Source organism: Microtus ochrogaster, chromosome 5, assembly GCF_000317375.1.
Source record: "Microtus ochrogaster isolate Prairie Vole_2 chromosome 5, MicOch1.0, whole genome shotgun sequence".
Lineage (NCBI taxonomy): Eukaryota > Metazoa > Chordata > Mammalia > Rodentia > Cricetidae > Microtus > Microtus ochrogaster.
The window spans coordinates 17,680,166-17,694,259 of record NC_022012.1 but is presented as its reverse complement, the minus strand read 5'-3'; the positions used below and the strand labels follow the sequence as shown (position 1 = coordinate 17,694,259).

Here is a 14,094-nt window from a genome sequence, read left to right as displayed (position 1 = left end):
CATCTCTGAATGCTGTGAATCACTGTGATGAGCATTTTGGTACTTAACACCTCTGAACACTCATTTCTTTGAGAGGACTATCCAGAAGAACTTGTTGCCTTGCCAACAATGTTCTAATATTCCTAATGTTCAAAGACGTAGCCACTGCCTGTATTTGGTGACTGAGGACTTGGCATATGGCTGGAGCCACTGAGCAACTGAATATCTGGTTCGACTTTATGACTATGGTTGTAAACAGCCACTGAACCTAGAGACTACCCTAGAGACAGGGCAGCTTGTGGAGTACAGACATCATCAACATGCTGTCATTTGTGACTGTAGTAACACAAGAATGGTCAGTTCTACTATAACAAAGCCAGGAACACTGAGCAATTTGACAAAAGCATGAAAATCCATGGCTTTGGGTGTGCAATTAGCATTCCCTCTTGCATGGTCTTGCATCCCAGTCTCATCTGCATGAGGCAGGATAACACAGCCCCAAAAAAGCAAGCATTTCTGATGCTTAGTTAGGTTGAGCAAGGAAGAGGATTGAAGTTGAAATGTGAAAATGAATGACCAAGATATCAATTAAGCTGAAATGTGTTTAAAGGCAAACAAGTTCTTAAACATCTCAACTAGGCAGACAGAATAATGAATTTGCATCAGGATAGAATATAACAGATTACAAAATGCTCTGGCAGATTGTCTGTCATAGAATAATAAACAAGGCCCACTGAGTAGAGCTCCAGCGTTCTAAGTGAAGGTTTGTTTTACTCCAGTAAACAGATGTGCTCAAATTCATACTCATAAGCAGGGAAAGAACAAATCAAAGTCTGTTTCCTGACTTTGAGCACACTCTCCTTGTTATATCATGCTAAAAGCCTCGGCTCTATAGGCAAATGAACCACTCAACAATTTTGAGTTGACGTTTATGTAAGAGAACTCCAAGATTAATAAAATTAAGCTAATCTTAATTATTTCAGGTCTTTGTTCAGCAAGTTCATTTCTTGCTGAACCAATTTCAAGGCTGAATGAATAAAAATAATCAAGATTTTAATGATACATATGAACCTGAAAAGTGTTTGGACCATGACCATTCAGAGTCAACACACAGCTGTTTCTCGTGGTATGAGGCACGTAATCTATGGGTTGTAGACAAAGGTCACTTAATACTGGGTACTACTTGGGATGCTATCTGGTTATGATTACGAATGAAAGAGCACAAACTATATTTTAAAAATCTATAGTAGTGCGGTACACCTGGGTAGTCCAACATTCAAACAGGCAGTCTTGAGAAATGAGACTAACAGACAAATGAGACACAGGGCAAAAACAAGAAGAGCCTTTTGCACATCACTGATGACTGTTGCATTAGATGCAAAGGCCACAACTGAGAAATGAAGCTCTCTCCTTTCTAGAGAGATCAAAGCTGCATTTCTTCATACTTTAACCCAGCTTCCCTACTACTATCTGGAATTATATTCGAGCAAATGTATCCAGGTTCTGAGTGCACATGTCTTTGGGCTGAACGGTACATCTAGATTTCCAAAGAAAAGCCAGATGAATCTCGTTCTTAGAGTAGCCACTCCATGTTGCCTATGCATCCTCAAGGACCTCATTTCCTTTCATGTTTCAGTGTTCATTCCAGAAAACACTACATTTATCCACTTCACACTCCGACTTTACAACCAGCCTTGCTAGCAGTTCTACCTCTATTGTCATTCCTGCTTTAGGCCTTTCCCCTGTATGCACACCTCACTGGCAGGGACCAGGTAGAACGACATCTCATGGACCCGGTAAATGATGGAGTTATGTGGAAATGGCATGGGACAAATAAAGATTCGTATTTTTCAGCAGGGAAATTGTACACCTAAAAGAGTAGTTGTGATCCATGTGAACAGAGACTTCAGATACAAGGATTTTCAGAACAATGGACTCTGAGACAAGAGGCAATAACCTACACTGTCCACAACAGGGACCATTTAAACAAACTCTGGTGGCAGTCCATTGAAATGCTCTACAGTCATTACACTGTTTTGGGAATATTAAAATTATAGAAAATATTCAGGGTAGATTAACAGGGGGCAAACAGTATAAGATTTGATATGGTATAATCACAGAAACAAAATAAATTAAAACAGATATGCCTAAGTGTTCATAATGGTCTGCTTGGGATGGAGAAATTATAGCTCTCATTATTTTTTTAACTCTTTACAATTAATGCATCTTATGACTAAAAAAAATCAAAAGCAGCATGCATTTGTATTTAAATCGCAATTTAGGAACTATAGTTGGAAGAGAAGGTAAGCAATCAGAGAAGTTCACAGTGTTCAACCTATTTATTGGTCTTAGTTTTTTAAATAATTCCACTAAAATATTTCTAGTCTATATTGCAACTGCCGGTAGACTTTGATTAGATTCACTTTGTATCACCCTCAACTTCTCTCCTGATACTATGAACTTGACATCCAGACAGATGGAACAGATAACCAAATAATTATACATACTTTTGCTTGTTACAAAGGAATTTATGACCAGAAAACTAAAAGCATATTGAAATGCACTTTAAATCATCTTCAGAAGGGGAATGACTGTTGCTCAATTGTTTCATTCATGTTTAACACACACAATAATTCAGTACAAGAAAAATGTAGTTTATGACATGTGGCACGGTACTGATAGGCATTTCTTGGTGGTTATTATCATTTCTTTAATTGATATGCATCAATATTATGTGCATATATATGTATATATATCTTAACTAGCAAGACTTTAATAAATTTTAGTGTTGCTGTGATTTATAGATTTTATAGATCTGATTTTACAACATTCCCTTGTCATGATTGTTTTCTAATAAATGAAAAGTTTGTCAAGAGACTTGGCTCTCATTGTGCCAGCAGGGAGACCGATTGCCTACACTGAGCTTTGCCAGAAAGGCTCTGACAGTTGAACTCCCTGACCATTCTTCAGGTTTTCTCTGTAAAGGACTTAGCAACAACAGGGATGTAGAGGACAGAGAGGGGGGAAAGATGCCAAAGTTTTAGAAAAAGAGAATACAAATTCGTGTAGTACTTCTAAATTCTTAAAGGGAGATTTAAGCTCTCCTGCTCTGGCTTCTCTCCTACAGGAAATAGACTGAAAATAAACGTTGGGTCTGTCAACATCCCAGCCAGTAGAGGAGGAACCAGCCAAAGACCAGGCATCCTCAGGAGGCCTCTTGCCCTTGGTCTGACAAGATAGGGTCTTGGAGGGTCACTGCTCTGAGATTAAAAGCACTCTAGGCCAGAATCCCAGATGTTGTTCCTGGGATGAGGAAGCCCCCAGTGCCAGCTGGCTTCCAGCTCGAACACAATCATCAATGGGACAGAGACTTGAGTTAATCTTGAAGATGCAATCATCAAGGTTCCAGAAACTGCCAGCTGCATTCATCAGTCCTGACTAAAACCTTCCTTTCCAGATGAAGTGTCTCTCATATACCCTTGGGAAGCTCAATACCCAAGTGACCTTAAAACCTGTTCAAATGAGCAGATAAATAAGAGTTTTGCTGTTGCTCATCCTCTGCTAAACACCATGCCTTGCTAGTCTGTCTTTTGTCCAGGAACATTTGTGTGTTTACTGGTCTCTGACTTACAATATGGAAATGGAAATTCCTTGAATGGACCAAAGACAATACAAAAGGTAACTTTGGGTGAGTGAACTCATCCCTTGTTTCAGAACTTTCTGATCTCCATGGTGGGCAGCTCTTCTTGAAGGGGTCTCTACGAATTGATTACAGCAGCATATTAATCCCGCCAAAGCTAGTTTCTTCATCTTAACTTAGGTTGCTAAGTGGGTATTTTCTTAAGGCCTGGCAATGAAGTAAACTTCAAGCCATGTCGACACCACCATCCTCTCTAGCAAACAGCAGCTCTAGATTGGAGATTCCAGTTGTCATGGTGAAGGGGTTACACCCATCACAATCTCAGTAGTGGTTGTTGAAGACTCAGACCTTGTGTGTCTAACTTCTGTCTTATTATCTGCTTTCAAGTACAGTCTGCTCAGTTTCAGATGATCCTTCAGCAGTCTGATTCCATGGATATGTGTCTTTTTGATCATCCTCCAAGGCCTGCTAAGTACCAAGAGTGGTACTTATTAAACCCTTCAATGCCCATGTCAACCAGTGAACTTGACTTCCAACTCCTAAATGATTCTGAGTTTCAGTTCTTAATATTCTTAGATACCCAGTTTGATTTAGCAGGATTTAAAGCCATTAGGGCTTCACCCCCTTTCATAGTTAATGATTTGTAACAATCAAAGACTACAACTATAGGACTTGAAATACTACTCAAAATAATAGGGTCTGTGTCATATTCCTGACCCAGAAGTTCACTAACAGATAACCCTATAAGCCTTATAAGAATACTATCTAGCTGGAGGTTTCTTAAAGAACAAAGACTCCCCATGTAAGACTCAACTCAAATGGACCTGTCAATCAATTTCACAAAAAAACACCCCCAAAATGTTGTCTACTTTGAGTGTGGATCAGCATGATGGTCCTTTTGGACACTGTCTACTCTCACTCCCTGGGAGTGCTCTCTTTACTCTGCAATAATCTTCTACACTAACACACACACACACACACACACACACACACATCTACACAAAACATATATATATATATATGCACATTTACATACATATCATATTTATGAAACAAAACAACAAAGGAATTGTGCCTCAAGAATTGTCTTTACAATGTACTTTGCATTCATTACAGTCATCATTTGTAATGTATATAGAAGTAGTTTTTTCTGATTCATCACCTGGCTCCCGGTATGTTCCTGCAGGTTCTGTGTGCATGGTTCATACAGTCAATCAGCATAGCAAAATGGCGAGAGGGCACCAAGAGTGCATATTGGCACAGGCCATCTCATGTGTGTATATGGGGGCAGGGAGCAGTTGTAGTTCAATGTCTCCTTGAAAACATGTTTTAGCATTTCAACTCATTGTCAACAGCAGATCTGAACTCTATGATCAGATCTCTCTCTGAAGTGGAATTTATTCCAATTTCTTGTCAGGAAAGCCAGCAACTTCACTACTCGCTCCAGTAAAGCTGGAAGGTGGTAATAGCTGGCCACACATGGCTAACTAAATAGCATAAGCAAATCATAGAGAAATAAAGTTTCAACCCACTTGTACAGCCTTACTAGCACACGTGGCTGGTGACCACTACAATGGACAATTTAGAACCTTTTATAAACATAGGAGGTTCTTGTTGACAGAGGTTTCTGTCCCTCCTGGTCCTGCAGTCATTTATTACCAAAGAAATACACAGAGATCTACATTAATTATATACTGATTGACCTAGTAGCTCAGGCTTCTTATTAATTCTTATAACTTATATTAACCCATAACTCTTGTCTGTGTTAGCCACATGGCTTGGTACCTTTTTTGGCGAGGCAGTCACATCTTGCTTCCTCTGTGTCTAGGTCACGACTGCAGACTGAAACTTCCCTCTTCCCAGAATTCTCATTGCCCCACCTCTACTTCCTTCCCAGTTGCTCCGCCTATACTTTCTGCCTGGATACTAGCCAATCAGCATTTATTTAAAATACAAGTGACAGGGTACAGACCATTGTCCCACAGCAGGTTCTCTTGGGTAGTGCTATCCAGAACTCAGCTCCATTACAACACGAAGTTACCCAATGTAATCATAGAAAGATTTCTAATTGTAGTTAGATTAGAATCAATGCCACTCCTGCCTTTTGACTGGTACCTCAAATGGAAGCTCATCCTAATGATTAGAAGCAGAAGGGACACAAGTTCAAGGCCAACCTGGGCTACTTAGAGGGATCCTCTCTTAAAAACAACAAAAAGGAAAGTGTATTTCTTGGTATCAAATCAGAATCCCTGGAAATCTAGAGTTTGACCTTCTTCTCTTGCTCGTTTACGTTCACCAGATCACAGAGAACATCTCATCAACCCTGGGCATCTTCCCTCCTTGCGAGTCAGCTTCATTTGTTTGTGTGATGGTGTCAGTCCTTTCAAACTCAGTTCAAATTCCTCTGCTGTTCTCCTTGACTAGCCCAGGGGGGGAAAGATAGCCACACCCTCCTGAACTCTGGGCTCATGGCACCTGCGGTGTTTGAACTTACATAATTTCTTTTTCTCTCAGGGATGAGGAATGTGTCCAGATCTTCTACATCCAGCCAATATCTTGAACATGTAGATTGGTAAATGTCCAGAAAAGCATAAAGCACAGATGAAAGGGGTGTGACCACCTTGCACAACTCACAAGGTTCAACACTTGTCTCACAGACCTTGGCTAAACATGGGAGAGGGCAGATGCACTCATAGGGTTGAGAACCTGCCTCACAGACCATGGTTACACACGGAGATGGCACTCACATGGCTGAGCACCTGCCTCACAGACAATGGTTACACATCGGGGGCGCTCACAGGGTTAAACACTTGCCTCACAGACCATGGCTGTACAATCACCTGAAATAAGCTGCTTCTGTGGGAATCCTTTCTGCTCTTGTTTTCATTTGGAGCTTCTTACACCCATGTCCTGTCTCCTAGGTGATTTTTTTTTTAATTTAAAGATTGTTGGAAAACAGGACTTAATGAGATAATTATGCTTTAATATATTTCCAGAAAAGCACATGCTCATTATGGTAAGAATAACCTATAGCTTTTTGTGTTATTAAAAAGTTCTTGTGCTGCTAAAATAAATATGGCTGTGCTTCCTAGCAACGGCAAAGCCAAGCTGTTCCCCCTCTGTCTTCGCTGGTGTGAAGGCCACTTGCGATGCACGGAGGTGAGTGTCTCTGCTTCCAGACCAAGTGATGAAAGGGGAGAAGGATTAACCTTTGGGAATCTCTGACTGCTTCCAGGAGCAGAGGAGTCAAGCCAGCAGAGCAAAATCAAGACAGCAGCCAAAGACAGAGAAGGGCTTTCTCCTCCACCACCAGAGAGGGACATTGGCTGGTCTGTATCTGTCAACCGTAGGTCACCTTTCTGGAGGCGAAGGGCTAATGGATGACACCTACCTAACAGCAGCGTGAGAACAAGAGCACTGTACTGGGCCATGGCTGCTCTAGTTACTCATGTCTATGAAGTTCTCAGAAACAGGTAAAACTATCTGAGGCTGGCTGGTGCCTGGGAAATGAGGAGAAGAGGCCAAAGAGACTACTAAGAGCCTACCTGCACTTTAATCCTTAAAATTCTGCCCTCATAGCTCTCACCCAAGCTCAAAGAAGCATCTTAGATTTGGTAACAAAGGTGAGGTGACATATCCATATTACATTAAGTGCTAAAATGAATCCAACAACAACAAAACCTCATTCAGGTAGCATTCTCCTCGGAGCTACACAGACACTTACATGTTTCTGCTTATTCATCCAATAAGCAAGATGGAAACCAGCATCAGCACTACGTTATGAAAATTGGGGTTACTGGCTTCAACGACATGGGCCGAGGTATGAGCTGCTTTATCGGGCTGTGAACGAAAGGACAGAATAGCTTACAGAACCAAACAGGAGGACATTTCTCTCCTTCCAGGTCCTTTCTGGGCCAACGACAGTGTGGCACCCTTGTGGCATTTGTCCACTGTGGCTTAAATACTGGCCAGAATATTACAACTTCCATGACTGTCCAAGGTTGCCAGGACAGCGCTCGAGGGCCAGGCGTCTCTGCAGGGTGTGAACAGAGCCATGGAGTGCTGAGAATGGGTATCTACTCAGCTTCTCTTGTTACAGGCGCAAACTGATCTTGGCCCAGCCTCGCCCCTTCTCTCCTCCACCATGCCCGCAGTTAGACCTTAGGCTGACTCCTGTGGAAAAGGAAATAATGCATGGAGCCTGTGCTTAGTTAAGGCAGAAAACAAGACACAGACTAAGGCAAATGGACTTCACCAAAAAGGAGAGAGAGAGGAGAGAGAGAAAGAGACACAGAGAGAGAATGCAGAGACTAAACATCAAACTCTAAACCAAGCCTGGTGGTGTTGGCACACACCTTTAAACCCAGCACTCAGGAGGCAGAGATAGGCGGATCTCTGTGAGTTCGAGGCCAGCCTGGTCTACAACAGCAAGTTCCAGGATAGGCTCCAAAGCTACAGAGAAACCCCTATCTCAAAACAAAAACAAAAATAAGACAAAACCCTAAATCAAATAAAGTAGATTATGACAGAAAGCCAGTGCAATTGGGAAGCTGTAGACAAATTCTTTGGCGTGTGGCCTGGACACAGAAGGCCTTCCTGTTGTAAGATACATGAAATGGACCTTAAACATCTGTGGAATTTTCTCAGTTACAGAACAAGGACAAGGAAATTCCAAGAAAAGGAGGCATGGGGTAGGGTTTCCAGATCATAGCATTCTGGATTGGATAGTCGCAGGGTCAACCTCCCAACACACGCACACACATGCTCACAAACACAAACACACACACACTCATACACACACTAAGAGTCTCACCAGGCAGTTGTGTGGCCTAGGACAGCCTGGCATACCATCTGACTATGGCATTTCTTTCTTCTAGGGATCCAGTTGTGCAGGATTCAGGTCTGCCTCCTGGAGCAGCACAAGATGAGCCACTGTGTGCCAGGCTGAAAGGACCCTTCCATTGCTTCTTGGGGGTCTCACTCAAGCTTGTGCAGTAACCCTCCTGCCTTCAGGGTCCTTCCCAGAAACCTGTCCCAGTCTGGCTCTGAGAGGGGGTAAGATGATACAGCGAAGCTAAGAAAAGCCCTGCCAAGCATCTGGACCAGAGAGTTATTTACAGATGTCCCTTTTGTCACCGCGGACTCTGGTGCATGTCACACTAGCTTGCACACAGGGAACTTCTTTTAAATCTCCCTTAGACCACGCATACTGAGGAATCCTGCTTTCTTTCCTACTTTGTGAGACAGAGCCTCGCTATGTAACCCAGGTTGCTATAGAGCTCTCAATCCTCCTTCCCCATCTATTGTGTGCTGCAAATACAGGGCGTGCACTGTTGCACTTCACACAAATTGATTTTTTAATCATCGTAACATTGCCGGGGAAATAGATGGTGTTGCCTGCATAGCAAACACCAGCAGAGCATACGAAACCCCCCCACTGGCCATTATCCTCTGATCTGCATTGGAAGCTGTTTCTTTTGTGGACTAATGTAGGTTTCTGTGATTATAGACACTTATTTTTAAAGGTGACAATGCTTGCTATTTTTTTTAGTTATTCATGATTAATTAATGTAATCGTATGAAATAACAAGTTTCTTTATAAAACTTTCATATATGTGTGTCATTGTACTTTGCTGATGTGCATACACACCCATTCATTACTTTGCTTCACTCCCCAAGCCCGTTCTGCACAGGAGAAGACGTATGTGTCTCTCTTTCCCTCCCATTACCTTATCCTGTCCCCTCTTCCCTGTGGATCGCGTCCATCCTCAAACAGCACCTTCTATTTTTATATCAGGATGTGAATTTTAGAAAGACATTCTATATACATCTTTCCATCAGTTGTGCTTTTAACAGCCATCACACCTATTCTGAAACCTAAAATGTGTCGCCTTCTCATAAGCTAATGTGTCAGACCACATGTGCCTATCAAGACACTAGTCACATCGTTAATGCTGGTATAACATGCCATTTGTCCCATACTTAGGCTACAACTTCAAAGATTCTCAGATCAGGGATGCTAATCCAACATTCTTGATACAAGAGGTACTGGGACTTCAGATTTTTCCAGACAGTTTAGAAATACATGATATTTTCCGACATAAAAGCCAAATCTAAAACCCAAATTAATTTTGTTTTACATAAACCACAGGGCTTTATATTCCCCTTAGTATACTTGTTTAACTTAAATAAGTCCTACGCAGTAAGATTTGGAATTTGTGGAACTTTTCATTTGAGGCATCACACTGGCGCTCAGAAGGTTCAGATTCTGAAGCTTGTTCACCCTGTATGAACTGTAATATGGTTAGGCAAAGCCCCTTAGCTGACGACTGCAAACGGTTGCTTCAGGTGGGGGGCAAGTGGGGAGAATCATTTTTTTGGATGGCGTTGCCACTGGGGGAAGAATAAGGAGGTCAAAAGGAAGTGAAGGGATACCAGAGAGTAAAAGGGTGTGAATTATAATGTGTATATATGGAATTGCCAAGTGAATATTTAAAAAGAAAGAAATGCCTCTTGGAAGATGAGCTGTCTTTGCTCAAGCATGAGAAACAGCTGTACCAAAAAGAAACTGGCCATGATTGCTGATATTTGCCACAATGTCGCTCCTCTAGAGGTAACTCACCAGGTCTCATTGGCTCCTGGTAGGGCCTGGCAGAGTTTGCTAAAGGAGGGTCTCACGCACCAGTCAGAGGGAAACCTGGTCACTACCCCCCTCTAGTGGCCACAAGTTAGAGTACCTGGTAACAGTAAATTTTCATTACAACATTTGCTTCTAAATCAGAAGTCTCACTTTTTTGGAGGATGAATGATAAAGGACCACATAAAAATGGCTGTCTGGCAGGAAATCCATCACTGTTCTCTTAAATTCATGTCCAATCCATCACTGTCACTCTCACCGTAAAACAATGGCAGGACCAATTGACTAAAGCCCTGTAATCTAAGAGCCCGCCCCTGGCACCTGCCAAGAAGGCTGTGTTGGGAATCTCCGGGGCTCCAGCCTCCAGAGGGCAGAACAATGCAGTACAAGTCCGGGGCTCCAGCCTCCAGAGGGCAGAACAATGCAGTACAAGTCCGGGGCTCCAGCCTCCAGAGGGCAGAACAATGCAGTACAAGTCCGGGGCTCCAGCCTCCAGAGAGCAGAACAAAAGTGCAGTACAAGCAGAAGAAGCCTAGACTCTGTCTCTTAAACTATCTCTCTTTGCTAAAGCGTTGAATTAAGCTTTATGCATTTTTGTTTGGAAAGAAAACAACATACATCCTCAAGTACAACCTGTCTAACCTAAGAGAAACATCTTCCATTGTAGAAAGAAGGAAAGCCAAAATGCCCACACTACTCTCGTGGCTTAGCACGACACTTCTGGCCACTACGTGGGGGAATATTTTCCCCACCTAAGGTTCTCAGCTCTGTCCTCTACTGTAATCTGGTTCTGGCCCTGCCCGTCATCATGGCTATGAGAGGCCACCAGATGGACAGCCAAAGGGAAGAGATCCACAGTCCCAAATCCTGGGACGGGGAGGACACAGAGATCTTGCCCATCCTGTGGGGTCACCTTCTAGGGAGGGATGCACAGCTTTCCTGTTCTTCTTCTGGGGCACCTAAGAACTCCTTATACCTAGCAACGAGGAAGCACTCTGAGTCCGACCTCTTGGGGTTTTGCTGAGGCTTACACAGGTGTGAGCCATTGCATCCATTGCCATTGGTAGTCAGCTTGCAGTCTCTCATCTCATCCTGGAACTGTGGTACAGTGGTGAGAGAGTCAGGGCCAGGACAGGGAAGAGTCCAAAGCCCAAGATGTAAGGGAATATGTGCTCTCAGACTCCAGAAAAAGCTGGACAGACATCTGCAAGCAAGTGGCTTCTCGGTCTCCAGGAGGAGAAGGCGGCAGCGACTGTACTTTTGCCTGCAGCGCCATCTCTCAGAAAGGCAGCATGCGCAGGCGTAAGCTGCTACATTGTATCTCCATTTATTTGTGGGAGCAAGAGGGAGATGGGGGAGCAGCTTGGATGCTATCATAGAGCACATGTGATGTGAACATGGAAAGGAAATACTGAAGGTGTGAGGTGCGGGTAGATGGAGGTGGGGTAGAATCAGCCAAAGCAAAGATGTGCTGATATTCCATAAGGACGGGTTAGGGAGGCGGCTCAGTCTGTAATGAATTCACCTAACAAGCAAATCGGCCTACATTCAGTCCCCAGAACCCACACGAAGCTATCAGCATGATAGCAAATGCTTGTCATCTCAGTGCCGAGGAGGCAGAGATGGGAGGATTCCTGGGGCTTGCTGGCCAGTTAGCCTAGCTAATTCGTGAGCTCCAGGTCAGAAAGGGGGGTGGCTGTCGTTCCTAAGAATGATAAAGAAGGTTATTCTCTGGCCTTAATGTATACCACAATCACCTGAACACAAACATGCACCTGCACAAGGCACACAACACACAACACATACATGTGCACACATGCACACACAGACACACACACACACATGAGTTTCCAATGTCATAGAGAAACCAATTACTTTATATGCTAATTAAATGTGAGATGCATCTTTTGTGAGAAGTGGGGTAAAGGGCACACTGGTTTCTCTGAAGTTTTTCTTGTAATTGCATATAGATCGGCAACTGTCTCAAATAAAACGAGAGAGGGGAGAGAGGAGACTGGAGTGTGACCCAAGGAAACAAAGAAAATAAATATCTGCTATTTTCAGCCACAGACGGAAAAGCACAGCCTGTTTCCATGCAACAGAAGGAAGGAAAGACACGTATGTGCCTAGGCTTGATCAACTCCATGTCTGATTATGTGCCCAACATAAATCCACACAAACTTCAGTAACACGCAAGATTGCTGATGGGGTCACCTTTGGAGCAAGGGATGAATGGATAGAAGGGCCAATAGGTGGATGGATGGATGGATGGATGGATGGATGGATGGATGGATGGGAGGACGACAGACAGACAGACCTACTGACCTAGTTATGTGCTCTTGGGAACACTATCTTCCCTCCTTGTGCATTCACTCACTTTAGGTTCCACAGACAAGTATATAACAAGATATATTGTCCCCAGCTGCTAATCTCTAACAAAAACAGAGAAAAAAACCATAGATATTACTAGAGAGATATAGGTGAGGGACACGGTGGAAGTCACCTGCCATTGTCCCAACTGAGTCTCAGAGTCAAGTGCAGGCAAGGCAGGCCATGATGCTGCCTTTCCTACAGCCCCAGGATCTGTGTCTTTATTCCACTCTCTGGGGCTTCATGAGATTAGCCTCTTGATTCGCAGCAAAGATCTCACAGGTCTGGCAGCAGTCGGGGTGTGCTCAAGGACTGGGGGAGTCAGAGAGAGGAGAGGGGAGAAGGCATGCAGTATCCCTGGCCACACCCCAGCCACATGCAGTAGCTGCCTCCCGCCTCTGCTTCAAAGAGCTGGTCCTCCCATAGGCCTTTCTCACATTAGGCCGTGGCTGCCTGCCAAGCCCCACAACCCACAGAGGCACAAATCCTCCACCGCGTGCCTTAATAAAAGGGCGGTGGTGGCGGCTGTTCCCGGAGGATGTGGTGCCGGGATGAGCTTTTTCAGATGTTGGGGGCCTTTCATCAAGACGTCTGTGTCTTTCGGCTCCAGAATAAACCAGTATTTAAATCCAGGCACTTCACGAGGAAAGAAAGGCCTTTCGCAACCTGTGCTTTGGACCGCCGTGCCTGCTCCAGGATAATCAGCCAACTGGACCCAAAGGGAGCTGCCCATCCCAGAGCCTATCCCCACCCAAGCCACAGAGCTGAATCTGCTGTTCTCAACTCACAGCAAAGGAGTCCAGCCATCAGAGGCTCCAAAGGCAAATCACAAGCACCACAGCCACTGTCCTGAGGGCCTGCCTCTGGATAGGCCCCGGAAATGTAGAAAGCCTGTTTCCAGAAGCAGCTAGAAGAGGCCTGAAATCCCCACAACTCTTGCCCACGGAACAATGTGCTGAGGTAAAGTGTGCATTCAAAGCCTGTCTCTTCACTCCTGTCACTGTCCTCTGCAGCACATGGTGTTCCTAGATTATTCTTCTGTTCCCTCTGGATAAAGCGCGTCTGGTCTTCAGTAGTAGTCCAATAGGTTTCTCAGAGAAGGCTTCAGAAACATCCCTACCAGATGAGGTGGCCCCCAAGACTGCCCCTGACACTCCTGCCTGAATCTTATTATATCAACGACTGTGCTCTTACCTGACAGGCCTCATGTGAGCCCCAGGTCAGACAAGCCTTGCTCCCCAATTTCCCTAGGCCTGTGCAGTGCCTGATCCAGGGTGGATGTTCACAACCTATTTCTTGAGTGCACAAGTCACAACTCAAACCAGTGAGAATATCTATGAAGAGGGCAGTGAGAACCAGAAGGTAAAGTGGTGAGAGAGAGAGAGAGACAGAGAGAGAGAGAGAGAGAGAGAGAGAGAGAGAGAGAGAGACAGAGAGAGAGTCATTAGCTAGAAACATTTCCAGACAG

The 14,094-nt window shown here is 44.0% G+C and overlaps 1 protein-coding gene across 2 annotated transcripts in view; it reads right to left on the bottom strand.

The window, feature by feature from the left end:
• Bmper (BMP binding endothelial regulator) overlaps nt 1-14,094 on the bottom strand; it is a 261,777-nt gene that overhangs the window by 12,297 nt on the left and 235,386 nt on the right. The gene's annotated exons all lie outside the window — the stretch shown is intronic.